We start from the raw sequence: 20,176 nt of genomic DNA, 5'->3' as shown, positions 1-20,176 counted from the left end.
GTATTGCACATTCCATGATGCTATTTTTAAAGCAGTTGTTGTTGTTGTTATGTGCCTTCAAGTCGATTACGACTTATGGCGACCCTATGAATCAGCGACCTCCAAGAGCATCTGTCATGAACCACCCTGTTCAGGTCTTGTAACGTCAGGTCTGTGGCTTCCTTGATGGAATCAATCCATCTCTTGTTTGGCCTTCCTCTTTTTCTACTCCCTTCTGTTTTCCCCAACATTGTTGTCTTTTCTATATGCTGGTACTAACACCTTACATTGGGCTCAGTAGCTCACTAGCAGCCAGTGCAGAGCTTTTGGGACTGGTGCCTCATGGCCTCATCAGGCTGTCCCCATCCTAGCAGCGTATTCTGCAGCCTCTAGATTGTCTTCAAGGGCAGCCCCACAGACATCATGTCAAGGACGCCACTCCCCTCAGCCTCACTTGTATAATCACAAGCGGAAGTATTTGTGCTTCTTTCATTGTCCACTCCCACCAATTCACTCAGAATGCTGTGAAAACCTCCTTGTAGCTATAAGTCTTCTCATTATGTGTCCAAAGTATGATGACCTCAGTTTCATCATTTTAGCTTCTAGTGATAGTCCTCTTTTAATTTGTTCTAACACCCAATTATTTGTCTTTTTTGCAGTCCATGGAATCTGCAAAGCTCTCCTCCAACATCACATTTCTTTTTTTTTTTTTTTCAATAATTTTTATTCAAATTTTCATAAAACATACAAGACAAAATCATAAAACATTCAAAGACAAAAAACAAAATCAAAAATAGTTAAACAAAAAGAAAAAAAGAAAAAAAAAAAAAACAAAAATAAAAAATAAAAAGTAAAATATTGACTTCCCATTTGTCAAAGATCAAATCAGTTATAAGTCTATAATATATAGCAATCCTGTCTCTTAAGTCATATTATAAAATCACTTTCCTCCAGTAGTTATCTTACTTAATCATCAAATCTCATAAACATTACTTTATTCTTTCCACAAAAAGTCAAAGAGAGATTTCAATTCTTTAAGAAATATATCTATCAATTTTTTTTTTCCAGATAAGCATATCGATTAATCCATCTCATTACTAATTATGATAATCTTATTGTCATAACCATAGTCAAAATAAACATTTCAATTAATCCATCACATCAGAATCTGTTAGGTTCAGTAATTTCAGTAGCCATTGTTCTATTATCTCTATTAGTTCCATTTTCCATCTTCCATCTTCAGTAGTCTTGTTAAGTCCAGTAATTTCAATATCCAATCTTCCATTATCAGTATTCCATAATAATCTTGCTGTCAAAGCCATAGTCATATAGTAAGAGTCTGATGGGAATTACCTCTATCCCAAATATTTTCTTGCCATCCATTCTGAATAGGTTGCTGAAATACTGCTGTAAAATCATATCTCTGTTCTTTTTTTCAAAATACACTGGGTCATCTCTTAAAAGTTTTTCCATTGTCACATGGCTGCAGTTAATTCCATAGATTTTCTCTATATTGGGCTCCATCACATCATTCCAGTCCAAAAGATAATCCATGCCATTGATAACTTTATCTCTAGAATCTTCATTAATTTCTTCAGAGATAACATTGAGTTCCAAACAATAGATTTTATTTCTAAAGTCCATAGACTCCAAATCTTGTTCCTGTTCCACGTTTGTTCCAATCTCCGGGATCTCCTCTCTCACAGGGACCCCTATTCCAGTCTCCAGGGTCTCCTCTCTCACAGGGACCCCTGTTCCAATCTCCGGGGTCTCCTCTCTCACAGGGACCCCTTCCAGGGTCACCTCTCTCACAGGGACCCTTATATCTTTAATCTCCTGCTTCATTTTACTCAATTCAATTTTCGTTATCTCAATCTCATCCATTATTTTCTGAAACATAGTTATTTCCAGATTCTCAGCCACTTTCTTAATTGCCATTTTAAAAGAAAAATATAGGGAAACCACTTCTTATTTCAGCAACAATTGGGTTAATACTCCAGACTTGGTGACATCACAGTATAAACAGAGCAGACAGCCTTATCTCTCCAATAGTTAAGTAAACAAAATGCAGTTCCCAGGATCGAAACAATTAATGGCAATCGTCAAGAAACAGATTCGTCAAAATAAAATAGACCAAAAAGAGAGTAGTCTCAAAACAGTATAATATTTTTCAAAATAAAAATCTGGAATAGAAATCCCTCTTCTGTGTGTATCTTTAGAATGCAAATCCAGGACAGCTTTTTGCAACAAAAACAGAGATAAGCTATTAATTAGTGCGTAGCAGAGAGAAGTTATGGCTCCCCAGTGAGATGTCAAAAACCGATCAATCTGGCAAATCTCTTTTAAACAGCAACAATTTAAGTCAAGTAAAAGAAAAATATAGAAAGAAGGGTGCTTGCCTGTTAGTGCGTTCTCTCTTAGAAGATAAGGTGAACGTTCGCTTTATCAGATAGAGCTTGCTGTTGAAAATCCGTCCCACCTTCGTCGGCTGGACCTCGTCCCATAAATTAATGAGATCTGGTCGTCCCAACAAAAATAGGCTTTGAGGTTAATCTCTTCGTTTCTCCCTACCCGGGAGAAGTTTAATCAGTCAAAAAAAAAGAAAAAACTGACTGATATATCTGAATAAGCTTCTTTTGAGGCAGGAGCCCGTCTCAAAAGCAGGCACAGGCTAAGTCACCCTTCCCGGAAGTCTCCTCCAACATCACATTTCAAATGAATTGATTTTTCCCTTATCCGATTTTTTCACCATTCAACTTTCACATCCATACACAGAGATTGGGAATATCATGGTCTGAATGATTCTGACTTTAGTGTTCAGTGATACATGTTTGCATTTGAGGACCTTTTCTAGTTCTCTCATAGCTGTCCTCCCCAGACCTAGCCGCCTTCTGATTTATTGTCTATTGTCTCCATTTTGGTTAATGACTGTGCCGAGGTATTGATAATCCTTGACAAGTTCAATATCCTCATTGTCAACTTTAAAGTTACATAAATCTTCTGTTGTCATTACTTTAGTCTTCTTCAGTTGTAGTCCTGCTTTTGTGCTTTTCTCAACTTTCATCAGCATTCGTTTTAAATCATTACTGGTTTCTGCTAGTAGTATGGTATCATCTGCATATCTTAAATTATTGATATTTCTCCCTCCAATTTTTACACCTCTTTCATCTTGGTCCAATCCCGCTTTCCATATGATACGTTCTGCGTACAGATTAAACAAATAGGGTGATAAAATACACCCCTGTCTCACACCCTTTCTGATTGGGAACCAGTCGTTCTCCATATTCTGTCCTTACAGTAGCCTCTTGTGCAGAGTATAGGTTGCGCATCAGGACAATCAGATGCTGTGGCACCCCCATTTCTTTTAAAGCTGCAACTACAGATATGGCATTGCAATATTGGCAAATTTATTTTCCTTTCATAATGATCCATAGAATGGAATTTGCCTTATATAGCTGCTGCATAAGAACTCTGGGAGTTCATGGTAGAGGTGGTAGTAAGACCATTCATTAATTTCAATGGGTCTACTCTGAGAAGCAGCAGCAGTGGATACAACCTGGGCATTTAATTCAGGCGCCCTTCCCTCCCTCCCGTAAAATATAGACAAAAACAGGAGCTGCAGTTGCTCAATCTATTTATTAAGAGCGTGAGAGGGCTTCCTCTCCACAAGCTTGGCACAGGGCGGGAGGGCAAAAGGAAGCAGTGGCAAGTGGCACTGTCTGATCTTCCCCTGAATTGGCTTTTGTCACCTACAAGAAAAGAAGGTTGTGAGAAGAGCATATTTGGTTGCCTTCCTCAGACCTAGGATCATCTACTCTGACTGGCTGCAGTCTCCCTCCCTCTCTCCTTGGGGCTGAATTTGGAGCTGCCTGCATGTGCTGTGTCGCTAAGTGAGGAATGGGAGATTTGTGGCCTGGCTGGTGTTGTTGGGCTCCAACTCCCATCAACAACCTGCTAGCATGGCCAGTGGGCAAGCATTACGGGAGCTGGGGCAACCACATCTGAAGGGCCACAGGTTCTCCATAAGTGACACTAGGTTGTGGGCCCCATCCCACAATTTTATGACAAGCCAAACCACTGATGCATCCAGCCCAGTACTGTCTACGCTCAACAGGCAGCTGGTCTCCATAGGCCCAGGCAGAGGGAAGTCTTCCTCAGCCCTTATGCCTAAGGTTTCTTACCTGGAAGGTACCAGGACTTAAACCCAGGATCTTTGGCATCACAAAGTGTGTGCTCTACCACTAGGAATGGAAGATTCTCTTGATGGTGGCTTTCTTGGTTTCTCATTTTTTCCAAACTTAAATTCAATTCACTACATTTCTACAGCAATTTGCTACTTTCTTAAAAACCTCATGAAAATGTTTCAGCATTTAAGTGCAGTTTGCTCCTAATTTACACATTTTATACAGTTTTTACTAATGTACACATTTTGCAAGCAATTTTCCCTAATATAATGCATGTTTGCATGTAATTTTCACTGAAATAGTCACTTTTATACACACTTTTTGTAAACATTGGTTAGAGAACTACACTGAAAAATTGGAATTAAGTGCAAATTTCAAACGATGCCTGTGTTTCCGTTTCTGTTTTGTTTTGGAAAGGGCAAATTTGATAGCTTCAGCTTGAAATGCAAACTGACTTCCATTTCTCCCCTATCCCTATCTCCCTTTGAACTATGGCCATGCCCAGCTGAGAGGCAGCAGTGCCATGCTCTAGATCCCTGGCTTTGTCAAAGAAAGCACCTCCTACTTCTTTGCTGTAAGAGTTTGCACCAGACATGCATTCCACCGGCAAACTGATTCAATCCCCACTTCCACCAGCAAAGCTCTGGTACTGCACACACACCCCATAGATTTAAAGCACATTCAAAGGACATCCCCCCCAAAGAATCCTGGGAAGTGTAATGTACCCCTCATAGAGCTACAATTCCCAGCACCCTTAAGAAACTATAGCTCCAGAACATGCCCCAGCAGCTGAGGGGACGCAAAGAGGGGAAATATAAAAGCCCTCAATCCACCTTCTTCTCTGAGGTACAAGAGGGATTTGGGACAATCAGAAATTGATTTACAGCTTGCTCCCCTCACCCACCAACCCTATGCTCCCTTCCCCCCGATACACACACCATCTCACCATCTCATCCTTCAGTGGTGTTTTGTCGAAGTACCGTAAGTACACTTGTTTCTGTGTGCATCCTTTACCTTGCCCCCCTCCCAAAAAATCGCAATGACTTGCAAAAGTGCTCCAGGTATTGGTCTGGGAGAAAATGTCCTGGTGATGTCACAGCTATAAGCCAATAGGCATCCAGCACTACAGATGTCCACATTTGAATTTTGTGGGGCCAGTTTTGCAGAATTCAGCCCAGGAGAGAAAAGGGTACGCTGTAGAGAAGGTAGTGAAGGAGGTGTGCCCAAACCAGCCACGCTTCTGAAGCTGTTACTTCAGGCCTTCGCCCTAAATTGAATCGATGCCTTTAAAAAAACCTCACCTACTCTGTTTCGTCTGTGCAGGCCACTGTGAAAACAAAACAAACATGATTATTGCACCTGTCAAATTAGTGGCAATTCAGTAATGAGATATAAAAGGGAGGCTTCATTTTCAAATATGCCATGTGCTTCCAGGGCTTAATCCTGTCAAGAAGGCAGAATTTGTACACTCAGGTCCAGAAGAACCTCCCCAGCCAGTCCAGATGGATCTGTCTGCAGTGAAGGAGAGGCACTCTGCTTATGCCCAGGGGCTTGCTTCTCCATTATCAGTTCAGCTTAACTTTCTTTGCCTTAACCTGGGCATGCAACAGTAGCTTCTCTTATGTCTTACCTTCTTTGGGCAGGCTTATTTTATCCACAGTTATGGCCTGTTCCTTAGCAGTCTCTATAAATTTCTGCTGACTCTCTGGTGCCACAAAGCGATCCCTACCTGGAAAAAACAATCAACAGGTACAGACCTGAGTCCACCACTAGAAGGCAGGATTCAGTGCAAGAAGAAAAAGGCAGTTCAAAACTTGGGCATCACAAAGGTGAACCAAAGCCTTTGACCAAGCCTCCAAAAGGGGATGATAGGGGCACATATTTGGACCGTGTCTAGTTTTAAAATTGCAAAAGGAAAGTGTGATAAATTAGCATGTTAAATTAGAAGCAAATTGATGTGCTGATTGGGTCCATGAAGTGATTGGTATGAAGAAGATCCTCCAGTAGGAATGTTCATTTCTTTTGAGAAATTGTGAGTGCAAAAGCTGAAGCATAATCCCAGCAGAGCCACTCTCATTCACCCTCTGTACCCACGTGCTGTCATAGCGCTGGTCTGTGCATGACAGTGACTGAGGTAGGGATGGAGTTCACTTGCAGGTGGCTACGGTTTGTTTGTTTTCCATTATCTTTTGCTTTTACTGTTTTGATTTTTTTTTCCTCCGGAAAACATTATTGTTAACATTTTTTCTACCAATGGTCTGTTTGTTTTTGTATTCAAATGTAAATGAGGCAGGTCATTTCCCATCAACTAGGTCCCTGGTCTGAGGTTAATCTCCTGGGAATGACAGAGACCACACATTGGGAGTATGTCTGCTTTTGTAGTTGCAAAGGAAAGTGTGATAAATTAGTATGCTCAATTAGAACCAAACTGATGTGCTGAGTGGGATCCATGAAGAGTTTGGGATGCAGGCTATGGCAAGAGGTCTGCATCCGGAATATTCATTTCTTGTGAGAACTAGCAGCTGCAAAGCCAGAAATAAAACTCCAGCAGAGCCACTCTCTTTGTCAGCCTGCACACACATGCTATTGTAGCACTGGCCTGTGCACAAAGGCATCTAGTGCATGTAAGTGTGCAATGGAGACTGTGCACTGTGAAAGCACATGGGGCACTATTCCTAGAGGCCAGGCAGCACCATTTCACAAAGTGTACACACACACGCTTTGATCTCTTTGCTATGGCACAGCCAAACCAATCAGCTGAGAACTGCCTCTAAGCCTCTCTCCATCTGCCCACTTCCTGTGAGCCATTTCAACACATCTGTGGGTAAGGGACAGGAAGGGATTAGATTCTATTCACATTTAAAGCTGAATCAATCAAATTTGCACATTCCAAAACAATATGAGAACCAAGGGTGGGGGACCTATTAAGTTGGTCCGACCCCGGAGACTAATGGATCCACAGGGTTTCCAGAGGGCTCTGGGGGTTTTTCCGGCTGATAAGACTGGTGCTCCTGTCGAAGCCCTGGTCGAACTATGGAACACCGAAATGACCCGGGCCGTGGACACGATCGCTCCTGCGTGCCCTCTCCCTTGCAGAGCTCATGCAGCTCCGTGGTATACCCCGGAGCTGAGAGTGATGAAGCAAGAGAGGAGGAGGCTCGAGTGCAGATGGAGGCGGACTCCCGACGGATGCAATCATGCCTTGGTAAGTGCTTCCACTAAACGGTATATAGAAGCAGTGAGGGCAGCAAAAAAGCAATATTTTGCTGCCATTATTAAATCATCTCTCAACCGCCCAGCGGAGCTCTTTAAAGTTGTCCGAGGGCTTCTTCACTCTAGCCCTCCGGATATCTTAGAACCATCTCAAACCCGCTGCAATGAGTTTGCTGGGCACTTCCAAGATAAAATCTCATGCATCTGCCGGGACTTAGACTCCAATATTATGGCAGTTGAACCTAATGAGGTATCCGGAGCACGGTCTTGTCCTCACTTATTGGATGAATTTCAGTTGGTACAGCTTGAGAACGTTGACAAGGTACTTGGACTGGTGCGTGCAACCATCTCTGTACTTGATCCTTGCCCCTCTTGGCTAGTGAAAGCTGCCAGGGTTGGAACAGCCGGCTGGGCCAGGGAAGTGATAAACGCCTCCTTGAGAGAGGGAGTGGTCCCCTGCTGTCTGAAAGAGGCGGTGGTGAGACCACTCCTGAAGAAGTCTTCCCTGGACCCAGATAATCTGAACAACTATAGACCGGTCGCGAACATCCCATTTTTGGGCAAGGTTCTAGAGCGTGTGGTTGCCAACCAGCTCCAGGTACTCTTGGATGAAACCGATTATCTGGATCCATTTCAATCCGGTTTTAGACTCGGTTTCGGCACCGAAACAGCCTTGGTTGCCCTGTATGATGACCTATGACGGGAGAGAGACGGGGGAAGTGTAACCCTGTTGATTCTGCTTGACCTCTCAGCTGCTTTTGATACCATCGACCATGGTATCCTTCTGGAGAGACTCACGGAATTGGGAGTTGGAGGTACCGCTTGGCGGTGGCTCCGCTCCTACTTGGTGGATCGTCTCCAGAAGGTAGGGCTTGGGGAACATTACTCGATGCCCTGGACTCTCCATTGTGGAGTTCCGCAGGGATCGGTCCTGTCCCCTATGCTCTTTAACATCTATATGAAGCCGCTGGCAGCGGTCATCAGGAGCTTTGGAGTGCGTTGTCACCAGTATGCTGATGACACGCAACTCTATTTCTCCTTTTCATCTTCTTCAGGTGAGGCTGTTAACGTGCTGAACCGTTGCGATAATGGACTGGATGAGAGCTAACAAACTGAAGCTCAATCCTGACAAGACTGAGACGCTGTTGGTGGGTGCCTTCTCGGCCCAGACGGTGGATGTTCAACCTGTTCTGGATGGGGTTACACTCCCCTTGAAGGAACAGGGTCGTAGCTTGGGGGTTCTTTTCGATCCATTCCTGTCTCTTGAGGCTCAAGTGGCCTCGGTGGCACAGAATGCGTTCTACCATCTTCAGTTGGTAGCCCAGCTGCGCCCCTATCTGGATAATGATGACCTCGCCTCAGTCGTCCATGCGCTGGTAACCTCGAGATTGGACTACTGCAATGCACTCTACGTGGGGCTGCCTTTGAAGACAATTCAGAAACTACAGCTAGTGCAAAACGCAGCAGCCAGACTGCTGACGAGGACCAGGCGGTCCGCACATATAACACCTGTTCTGGCGCGTTTGCACTGGCTACCTATTTGTTTCCAGGCCAGATTCAAAGTGCTAGTTTTGACTTATAAAGCCTTACACGGTGTGGGACCACAATACCTTGCGGAACGCCTCTCCCGCTATGAACCTACCCGCTCACTACGTTCGACATCTAAGGCCCTCCTCCGAGTCCCGTCCCATAGGGAAGCTCGGAGGGCTGTTACTAGATCCAGGGCCTTTTCAGTAGTGGCCCCCGAATTATGGAACAGTCTCTCCGATGAGGTGCGCCTGGCGCCTACTCTTCTATCTTTTCGGCGCCAGGTTAAAACCTTTTTATTCTCCCAGGCATTTTAATTGCTTAATGTTAAGTTAATTTTATATCAAGTTGTTAAATGCTTAAGCTGTCTTTTTTTAGGGATTTTATCTGATGTCTATTTTATTGTATTGTATTCTATTCCTTGCTGTGAACCGCCCAGAGAGCCATTGGCTAGGGGCGGTATAGAAATGGAATGAAATAAATAAATAAAATAAATAAAACCCAGACATCCTTCAAAATTTGCACTTATCCATATATTGCAATGCAGTTCTTCAACGAATGTTTACAAAAATGCATATTAGGAAAATTGTGATTGCAAATGGATATATTAGTGAAAATGACATCCAGAAATACATTATGAGGAAATGCTTACAAAAATGTGTACATTAGTCAAAACTCCATAGAAAAATGCCTTTATTAGGAGAAAATGCACCCTCAAATGCTGAAGGTTTTTTTTTAAGTAAGTTCCTGCAGAACTGTGGAGAAATGAATTTAAGATTGGGAAAATGTGAACCTGACAGAACCACAGTGAACAGATCCTTCCATCCTTATCTGTGGGTTGGTGCTCCCACCCAAAGCAGGCTATGCAAACGGAGGGCGAATGAGCTCTGCTTCTTTGGAATAATTTGAAGAATCAGGAGAGCAGGACAGCCAGGAGTGCTGCCCACCAAATCCCTGAGTAATGTTGGAACAATCTGCACATTGGCCTGGCTGCCATTTTTCTATTCCCTATCTACCCTGCCTAGAACTGCCTCTATCAGGGGCCGTTCCACCGGCCGCATCAGAGGGAGCGGCGAGACAGTGAGGCCCCCTCCATCGGCCGTTTGGCTCCTCCCCCCTTGCTGCCTCTCTCATAGGTCCTGCAGCTGGCTGCCTCAGAGGAAGAGGCGAGACAGCGAGGCCCCCTCCATCGGCCAGCCTGGAAGCAACAGCCATGTGACTCCTCCCCTCCCAGAGACTGCCCAGATTTACATATTCCTCCTTTCTCCTAGATATTTAAAAAACCTTCAGCATTTTAGGGTGCATTTTCTCCTAATAAAGGCATTTTGCTGACCAGCTCCAGGTGCTATTGGATGAAACCGATTATCTAGATCCATTTCAATAGGGTTTCAGGCCTGGTTTTGGCACTGAGATGGCCTTGGTCGCCCTGTTTGATGACCTATGCCAGGAAAGAGACAGAGGGAGTGTAACTGTTGATTCTCCTTGATCTCTCAGCGGCTTTTGATACCATCGACCATGGTATCCTTCTGGAGAGGCTTGCGGAGTTGGGAGTTGGAGGCACTGCTTGGCAGTGGTTCCACTCCTACTTGGCAGGCCGTCTCCAGAAGATAGTGCTTGGGGAACATTGCTCGACACCGTGGGCACTCCAATGTGGGGTCCCGCAGGATTCGGTTTTGTCTCCCATGCTTTTTAACATCTATATGAAGCCGTTGGGTGCGGTCATCAGGAGTTTTGGAGTGCGTTGTCACCAGTACGCTGATGACACACAGCTCTACTTCTCCTTTTCATCCTCTTCAGGTGAGGCGGTCAATGTGCTGAACCGTTGCCTGGACGCGACAATGGACTGGATGAGAACTAACAAACTGAGACTCAATCCTGATAAGACTGAGATGCTGTTCGTGGATGGTTTCTCCAATCAGATGGTGGATACATATCCTGTCCTGGACGGGGTTACACTCCCCCTAAAGGAACAGGTTGTCATAGCCATAGTCCAAATAAACATGCCGCTTAATCCATCTCATCAAATCTGTTAGGTCCAATAATTTCAATAGCCATTCTTCCATTATCAATATTAATTCCATCTTCCATCTTCAATAGTCCTGTTAAATCCAGTAGTTTCAGTATCCATTCATCCATTATCAATATCCCATGATAATCTTGCTATCTTAGCCATAGTCATATAACAAGAGTCTGATGGGAATTTCTTTTATCACAAATATTTTCTTGCCATCAATTCTGAATATGTTGCTGAAATATTGCTGCAAAGTCATATCTCTGTTCTTCTTTTTTACAAAATGCACTGGCTCATCTCTTAAGAGTTTCTCCACTGTCACATATCTGTAGCCAACTCCATAGATTTTTTCTATGTCAAGCTCCATCACATCATTCCAGTCCAGAAAATTATCCAAGACATTGATAACTTTACCACCAAAATCTTCATTAGTTTCTTCAGAGACAACGTTGAATTCCAAACAGTAAACTTTATTTCTAACATCCATAAACTCCAAATCTTTTTCCAATTTCACATTTGTTCCAATCTCCAGGGCTTGTAGCTTCCCTTTAATTTTTCTTTTCTCATCTCTAATCCCATCAAACTCCTCTCTCACAGAATCCCCTATTTCTTTAAGCTCCTGCGTCATTTTGTTAAATTCAATTTTCATCTCCTGTCTACCCTGTCTCAGGGTTTGTTTCGTTATCTCAATCTCATCCATTATTTTCTGAAACATAATTTCTTCCATGGTCTCAGTCACTTTCCTGGTTGCCATTCTTAAAACCACAAAAACAAAAATTATTTCAGCCACAATTGGGTTAATATTCCAGGCTTGCTGACATCAGTGTAGACAGTACAGCCTGCCTTATCTCTATGTGTTCAGGAATACAAAACAAACTTAGTTCCCAACATCAAAACAATTAGTGGCGTCGTGAACAAGCAGATTCGTCAAAATGAAATAGACCAAAAAAAAAAAAATAGTCCCGGACATATAATACTCCAAAGTTCATAAATCAAATTTGTTTATTTTTTTCCCCTCCTCGAAATAGAAATCCCTCTTCCATTGGTATCTTTAGAATGCACCTCCAGGACAGCTTTTTGCAATAAAAACAAATATAAGCTTTTTCGATTTCTTTCCTCCTTAATTTCGTGAGTAAAAGAGAAAAGCCATAACTCACCCAGAAGTTCTTCACAGCTGATTCATTGACAAATCTCTTTTTGCTGCAACTATTTAAACCAAGTGAAAAAAGAAAATAGAAAGAAGGATGCTTGCCTGTTAAATTCCGTTTTTCTTTGAAGAAAAGATAAACGTGTAGCTGTAATCAGCTAGAGCTTGATGAAAGTCCGTCCGGCATTGCAGGTTGAACTTTCTCTCATAAATAAATGAAATCCAGTCCTCCCCACAAAAACAGGCTTTGTGGTTAATCTCTACGTTTCTCACTGCCCGGGAGAAAATCTTTACCAGTCAAAAAGAATGTTCTGACTGATTTTAATGCTGAAAAAGCTTCTTCTGAGACGAGAGCTCGACTCAGAGGCAGCACAGGCAAAGCAACCCTTCCCGGAAGTCCAAATTGACCAGCTATAGTGAATCTGCCAGGGATGCAGGAGACCTGACCTCCTCTCTGAGATATTGTACTGGCCTAAAAATTAGTGAAAACGCGAACACAATTTGGGTTGGTCTTTCACAGTCCAATGCACTTCCTATGCAGCTTGGAAGAATTTGGTAGCATATGTCTCTGAGCATATGGTGAGTGCTGGCAACACCTGCAATCAGACCAAATAACAGAATCAAGCCATGTGTTGTGCTGGTTACATATGGCACAAAGGACGCAACAATATAAAGACAACCACAGTAGATGTGCAAAGCCAAACACAATTTGGATTGGCTGGGTTGCTACAGTCTACTTTCTGTCTCATTGTGTATCACTGGTTTTCTTCTTATAAAAAAACTTATTAACTCAGTCACATTTGTGCATTTAAACAAAATAAAATTCTCCCACCCCGCCCCGACTGAACCTGATTTTTTTAATGAAAAAATCAAGTGGAAACAATATTACAAAGATTATCCCAAAGAAACCCGTTTTGCTCCCTCCCTGATGGCCTTCTGGAAACTTGTCAAAACTATTTTGTTCCGGAGAGCCTTCGGTTGGGACTGACGGGTCAGCCTGACACTGTTTTAAGCTTTTTATTCTTCATTTTTAAATCATAAGTTCTTTTAGTCTCACTTTTTTATATGTGCATGCACATACATACGTGCATGTTTGTATGCGTATGCATAATTGCATTCTATGTATGTATGTGCATAATGCATTTCATGTATTTTAATAGTATTTTATGCATTTTAATCTACTGTAATGTTTTGTGTTTTAATTGTGCGTTTTATTATGTATGTATTCGTTTTTATTGTAGCCGCGCTGAGTGCCCTATTGTAGGGTAGAAGGGCGGGATAGAAATATTCTAAATAAATAAATAAACTAGAGGTGGCCAGATCAAAAAGAAGACATAAGAACATAAAAGATACCCCGCAGCTGGATCAGGCCAGTGGCCCACCTAGTCCAGCATCCTGTTCTTCTCACGGTGGCCAACCAGAGGCCCATTATGGGAAGCCCACAAGCAGGACCTGAGTGCAACAGCAACTCTCCCCTCCTGCGGTTTCCAGCAACGTATTCAGAAGCATGCTGCCCCCAAAAGGGGGCAGAGGATTTTGCATCTTTAACAATTGTGTAGATGGGGTAATATTATTTATTTATTCCATTTATGTCCCGCCCTTCCTCCAAAGGAGCCCAGCTGCACTTGCTGGTATTCTCTTTTCTAAAATATTAAAGGTGCAGAAGCCCTGTCCTCTTTTTGCATCTGGTCACCCTAATATTCCCTCGCTGTTATCCCACTTGCTCCCCACCCCGAATGCCTACCAAACTTCCAGACTGCTTTATGCATCTGACAAAGCTGGACTTCAAGGCTAAGAAAGCTATGCTATAATAACATTATTTTGTATTATTATTTCTTTCACTTATTCTTTATCACTTTACACACACACACAGAGCAACTTACAGTTCCATAAAATACAAAAAGCTTACAAACGTTTAAGAAAAATGCATCAAGAAAATACACTCAAAAATGTTGTATCTAAAAATTATTAAACTTATGCAATGCACACCAATACGTGCCATTTGCTTACTCAGGAGAAGGTCCCACTGGATTCAATCAGACTTCTTAACCCCAATTACCTGGGAGTAAGCCACATTACATTCAATAGAATTTGCTTCTGAGTATACATAGTTAGGAATGCATTCTAACCCCCCACCTCCTCTGTAGCAAAGTGAACAGGCTGACACTGAGTTTATCATTCTTTCTAATCCCTCCCTCCCCACCTCCTTGCTAGTCAGTTTAAAACTGCAATTATCCCCCGCCCATGCCATTCTGGTGGTTCACATAAGCACAATTTATAATGGAAACATAGAAATTAGGGCTGTGCACTGTGTTTGTACAAATCACAAATAATAAATCTGTCCAAATTGGGTTGAATCAACTACAAATCTCTGCAGAGTGGATCGGCTAGTCCTGAACTGATTTGTAGAGATTTGGACAGATCTATAGCTCAAAACAGTCTCTAATGAACCCAGACAAAGGGCCTCTGAAATGGAGCAATTACAACACCATATGAGGAGAACACCAGGGCGGGGAGAGAGGGGAAAAGGCTAGAATGCTATCACCCCACCCAATATTCTCCAATCACAGTGCCTGGAAGGGGTAAAGTCTTAAAATTCAGAATTGTTTTGTAAGTTCTGTCTCTTAGAAATGTTTGGCGGGGGTTGGGGGGCATTTGTTCACCTTGTATATGTTTTCTGTTCTTTCCAAATCAATCCCAGTCCCATCCTTAATTACATGTTTTTTAAAACAAATGTTTGTTGTCTGTTTTTTAGTTTGTTCAATTCTGATTGCTAAGAATTATTATTAAATCTTGTGGGCATATTTAGCCACAGCTTTCTGAATTCAGTATTGTTGTTGTTGTTGTTTTCTAGTTGCTACCCACAAACAATAAGAAGCACACAGATTGTGTGGTTACACTTTTATTACTACTATTATTATTATTATTTATTAAAGTCAGCCAAACTTTGTGGGCATATTAGCCAGCATTCTGAATTAAGAATTATTATTGTTGTTGGTATTATTGTTACTGTTTCCAATTGGTAACTACAGTGAATATTATTAATATTAAATAGTATTTTTATTTTTCCCTTACTATTGCTGTTCGCAATATGCCCCCAATATGACAGGGTCTTTTTAAAAAAAATCTTTCTTGGAAAAAGAAAAAAAATGAAAACCCATGGAGCTACTAACCTGAAATTTGGTAGAGTTAATCCCTTCTATAGAGGCTACCATGTCCCCACATTTCATGTCCCTATGTGCATATTATCTCCATGGTGCTGCCAGCCCGTGCTGCCTGATGCTACCTACACATGTCTAGTATTGCAAACCTAATTTTTAAAAATGCTCAGATTTTTTCAAAATCTTGAAGGAAGGAACAGGAGAAACACAGGAGTATGGCATGACTGAGCACTCACTGTCTTTTTTTTTAAAAAAAAATTAAAGGTGTCTTGCATGAAATCCCCTGGAGCGATCCTCCTGAAACTTGACAGGTTTAATCCCCTGGCCATGTCTCCAGATTTCATGACTTTAGCTTAAAAAACAAGAAAGCAATTCAGTTTTGCAATGTAAGTCAATGAAATTTGTGGAAATTTGTAATATCCAGATTTGGATCCAAAACAGGTCAGATCAGGTATGAATCTGTCCAGACCAAATTGGGCATGATCTGATCTGTATTTACAAAACAGAGCCGTAAGTCTGATCAGGGTGTGTGTGCACAGCCCTAGCAGAAACCTTCTAGTGTTAGACTCAGAAATGCTCCTTTACAAGCCTGCCAGTTTTCATGGTGGTATTCGAAAAACTCATGGAGAATCCACAAGTCAAAACCCTGGAAATGGTGGCTATTTTGTCTGTGCTTTTAGAACACAGCTACAATGGGGCAGGACTACAGGTCCTCTCTGCTCATATGGTGCAGAGTCATTGACTCTAATGTTAATTTTTAAATATTTATTAAAAATTACTGTGGCATTCTTAACTTAAAAACACTAAAAGGCCCTCCTCCCATAATGGGGCTATCAAATGAGACTTCCACAAATGGTGTAGCTTATGTCTGTTTTTTAAAATGTGAGAGTAAAAAATCATGAGAACATCTAAAAAAAAAGTCCAAACCACTTCCGGGGTTTTTAAACAGTTTTTTTTTTTACTTTACCCTGTGGTTTCTCTGTGAATTTTCTTTGCATATCACCATGAAAACTTTCCGTTCTCAATTCTCCTTATCAGAACCGCAAGAAGGGCCTGGGGGGTAATGTCAATTAACATGGTAGAATGCCGTTTTTTCACATCACAGAGCCGTGCGTGTATAATTATAACCAGCAGCCATGATGATCACGATGATGATGATGAAGAAGAAGAAAAGCTAGAACTATGTCTTTCTCCACTGTGTTAGGAGATTTGTGAGGAGTGAAATCCCAGACCAGCCCCCTTCCCAGGCACTTGATTGTAACATTCTTAAGAAGGCCATTGATAGTCTTATCCTCTAAACTCTTTTAAAACCACCCAAGTTCAGCTTCACTGGGTGATCCCACTAGGTTCCAGTATTATGAGACTGGGAGAAAAACTTCTCTCTATCCACTTTCTCCACCCTCTGCTATATCCTCCCCCTTAGTGCCCAAATTCTCATCTTTCCTTCAGCCCTTCAATCATTTTGGTTGCCCTCTTCGGCACCTTTCCAGGTCTGCAATATCCTCTTTTCAATGCAGCAACTGGAACAGTATACAGAGTTCTCAGTGTGCTTGCAACCACAGATATGGCATTACAATATTAGGGAAAAAATTCAGTTCCTTTCCTAATGATCCATAGAATGGAATTTGCCTTACATAGCTGCTTCATAAGAAATCTTTACTGTATTTTGTTGCATAAGAACTCCCAGACTGCCTGAAGGAGGTGGTAGTTCCTGAAAAAGCATTTCCCTAGACTCAGAAGATCTTAATATTTTTAGACTAGCAGGCATTGTCATCTTTCTGGACAAGATTCCAGATCCAGGTACTCATGGGGGAGACAGATTTTCTAGATCCATTTCAATTGGGATTTAGGCCTTGTTTTGGTACAAAAACTGCTTTGGTCACTCTACTCTTGAATGTAACAGATTATCTCCACCCATTTCAATCTGGATTCAGGCCTGGTTATGAGACTAAATTGGCCATGGTCACCTGTGGGGTACCACAAGGTAATATCCTGTCCCCAATGCTATGTAGCATCTACATGAAGCCATTGAGAGTGGTCATAAGGAGAGTAATCAGTACGCTGGTGATAACCAGCTCTATTTCTCTGTAACATCTGGATTGGGAGAGGCCATGCAAGCCCTGGACTGGTGCCTGGACTCAAAGGTGGGCTGAATGAGGGCCAACAAACTGAGTCTGATTCCTGACAAGACAGAGGCACTATGGGAGAACAGTTCCCAAGTTTGAACGATTGGTCAATTGCCTGCTTTGGATGGGGTCATACTCTCCCTGAAGGAGCAGGTTCATAACCTGAGGGTGCTCTTGGTTCCATCTCTGTCCCTAGAGGCCCAGGTGACCGCAGGAGCTAGGAATGTGTTTTGCTTACCACCTTCTGCATCGGGACAGCCTGACCACTGTCTTCCATGCACTGGTAACCTCCAGATTGGATGGCCACAATGTGCTCCATCCGGGGCTGCCCCTGAGGTTGGCCAAGAAGCTGCATCTAATGCAAAATGCAGTCACTCAGCTGCTCACTGCAGCAGACTATCTGCCATGTTATGCCACTGACGGAAGAATTGCACTGTCTGCCAAGTAGCTACTGGGCTAGGTTCAAGGTGCTGGCACTGGTGTATAAAGTCCTATACATTTTGGGACCAGAATGCATAAAAGATTGTCTCATCCCTCCCTATATACCCAGTTGATCACTTCTCTCTGCAGAAGACTACCTCCAGCTCATCTCATCAGAACGTCCGTTCCATACAATGTCAGAATCGGGACTTTAGTGGCCCCTACTCTTTGGGACTCCCTCAGACTAGAGATGGGGTAGAATATTTGCAAAATGGGATTTATTATCAAATTTTGAGAGAATCCTCAAGCTTGCTTTGTCTTCAAAAAGGCTGCGACTCTGCGTGTGTTCACAGATGTCAGTGATACTGTCTTTTAAAACAAAACCTGCACCAAGAATTATGTAATTATCTTTGTAACCAGCTTTCCTCTATACTGTGTGTATTCGTTTGTCAGTGAGGTGCTGTCAACATCAAGTAACCTGCCTTCATGTTCTTTGTTTTGTTAATTCACTGTAATGGTCATTGTCGTTAATGTTAATTTATGTCTTAACCTGTTTTCTATTACATCTGCTCTTTAAATTATATTCTTTTTTGTGCTGAGGAGTTGATTTTGTTTTAATACATTAATCAACAGTTTGCAATCATTACAAAATATGGACTATTTATTATCCCACAAGTAATGCATTTTATTGCAGTCCAACCCACCCTGTTTGGGAAGCTTAACTTTTCTATTAAATGGAAGCATTCAATTTATTCCTGTCAACAAACATAACAGCTTGACTTAGGTCTCCTCCCTTCTCCCACCAATTTCCCTGTTAATGTTTAGCTTGCTATTTTTAGTTATATAAATATGCCCCTGAATGCAGTTTCCCTTGTTTCCATGAATGCTACTAGTTCCCCAGAGAAGCTGAAAATGCTTTTAATTTTGCAAGCATGCAGAACACCTTCCTGCTAAGAAGAATCCTTTATTTTATTACGTGAAAATCAAGCTACACCTAAGAAAGAAACAGTTTCCTTTCTTTATTGCATTGCTGCAGGGAGCACATAAAAGAAAAAGATGGCAGAAATCTCCAAGGGGGGAAGGTTGGGGCTGATTTGTGGTGTATGGTGCGTGCAGCACTTTCCATTGTTATATGGCAATGGCAAGCACACCTTTTCATCAGACGAAATTCTCCTGGCTCTGACCCAGTTCCTACCTCCACCAAACATAAACGTCAAAGCAAAAGTGTCCATTTTGACTGGTGTACTTTCCCACCCCCCTTTTGATTGAAGGCTGTGCTGCTACTATTGCGCTCCCTTTCTTTGTGTGTGTGTGTGTGTGTATGTGTGTGTTTCAACTCACCCTCTTGACAGACAATACGTTCCCACCTAATTCACATGCATGGCAAAATCCGGGATATTTATTTTCCTAAAGGTAACTCAGTCAGGCTTCTCTGATGTTTGTCTACTTTACCTTATTCCAAATTAGACTGCCTCTGGCCTCTGAACCTCAAGCAGGAAAGGTATCTGTAAGTTTATTGCTATATAGAGCCCACAGGAACAGAAGCAGTCTACCTCTGAATATGCTACAGTTTCAGAGACTTAAGGGGGAAAGGGCTTTTTTTGGTCCTCAAAAAAACCTGCTTTGTGTAAAAGGTGTGCCCAGAATAGTGCCCAAAACTGTACAAATATGAATAAATAATCAATAAATCTTTATAAAAATATATTTATATCCCACTGTTCATAAGAATGGGTCCAAAAAGGTTTACATATACAGACACAGTAAAACCATGTAAAAAAATTAAAAATTAGAATGCATTAACAGACTATTGCAGAAAGGGATCTCCTCAATGATTTACCAGCATAATCATGGCAGCAGATAGCATGTATTTACCAACTTCAAATTACATTAAGGAAAAGGGGCAATCGTGTTTTTCTGTTGTTTATTTGCCCCTGGCCTGAGCACCCACTCCTGAATTCAGGCATTATCATTTAACATAATGCTCACCCGGCTTGACAGTAACACTTAGTCATTCACACACTCACAAAGAATCCATGGGGACTGGGGATGGAGATATGCTGAGATTTTGTGTGAAAATGACCATGACCAGCAGACAGTAACCAATATAGTCATCACCAGAGCACAGCAGCCAGACAGGGCAGGACACTACAAATCAGCATAACCTGCCCCTGACCTGACCCCCCCATTCAGGAAATAACATTTATTTCACTTTAATGCTCAACATAAACTTTGCCCAAATGCTTTTCTCCTGATATTTGGCCCCCTAGGATGGCATGCCTTGCCTAATCTCATCCAAGGTAATCACCCTAACTGTGTGGCTCTCATTCTGTTGAGCCATAGGCAACTTCAATATGGGGCTGTATGATGCTATTCCCATTTCCTGCTTACCCTGGATTAATTCCCAGTCC

The 20,176-nt window shown here is 42.1% G+C and overlaps 1 protein-coding gene and 1 long non-coding RNA gene across 2 annotated transcripts in view; both read right to left on the bottom strand.

Annotated features, from left to right (window-relative positions):
- Nucleotides 1–20,176, bottom strand: part of LOC133373811 (lipocalin-like) — a 390,232-nt gene that overhangs the window by 283,745 nt on the left and 86,311 nt on the right. The gene's annotated exons all lie outside the window — the stretch shown is intronic.
- On the bottom strand, nucleotides 3,644–5,850 carry LOC133373908 (uncharacterized). The gene is made up of 3 exons (XR_009759770.1): nucleotides 5,794–5,850; nucleotides 5,110–5,490; nucleotides 3,644–3,728 (listed from the first exon to the last, which is right to left on the bottom strand). It is a non-coding gene; the product is annotated as an uncharacterized LOC133373908 (long non-coding RNA).

The sequence above is a fragment of the Rhineura floridana genome, chromosome 20, assembly GCF_030035675.1.
Source record: "Rhineura floridana isolate rRhiFlo1 chromosome 20, rRhiFlo1.hap2, whole genome shotgun sequence".
Taxonomy (NCBI): Eukaryota; Metazoa; Chordata; class Lepidosauria; order Squamata; family Rhineuridae; genus Rhineura; species Rhineura floridana.
The sequence above is the reverse complement of the archived record's forward strand: the minus strand, read 5'-3'. Positions and strand labels throughout refer to the sequence as shown.